Raw genomic sequence first — 473 nt, 5'->3', positions numbered from 1 at the left:
ACGGCTCTGGTCATCCGAGCAATGTGTCCCCTTGTTGGGCTCGATCATGGTGGGGAACCAATAAAAATACTCACATGGAACCTTCATTAAACAAAAACTCTTCCCCAACTCTCAACGGTATTAAAAAGTCTCGATCGCGGAAGCAGATGCGGCCGCCGAGCCGAGCAAACCTACCCCAAACGGAAAAAGGACCTTTACGGTTGCCTCAGCCCTCCCCCTCTCAGAGACCTCTTGACCATCCGCCACACCGATGCGTAGAATATAAAGCAGGAGATGCACTACGACAGGTTCTGGGATACATTCCTACGATTGTCCAGAAACTGTCCTCTGGTGCTCCCCTCATCAAGTGCGCATCGGATAAAGAACTGGCCGGACTTGAGACGATCTCGATCTTCGGTGGTGTTCCTTGTGTGTCCGAGCGACACCAGAAGTTTAACCAGTCGAAGGGCGTGGTCCGCAGCCATGAGCTGAAG

The sequence above is a fragment of the Aplysia californica genome, unplaced genomic scaffold (assembly GCF_000002075.1).
Source record: "Aplysia californica isolate F4 #8 unplaced genomic scaffold, AplCal3.0 scaffold00343, whole genome shotgun sequence".
In the NCBI taxonomy this organism is placed as follows: domain Eukaryota; kingdom Metazoa; phylum Mollusca; class Gastropoda; order Aplysiida; family Aplysiidae; genus Aplysia; species Aplysia californica.
Note: the sequence above shows the minus strand (reverse complement) of the source record.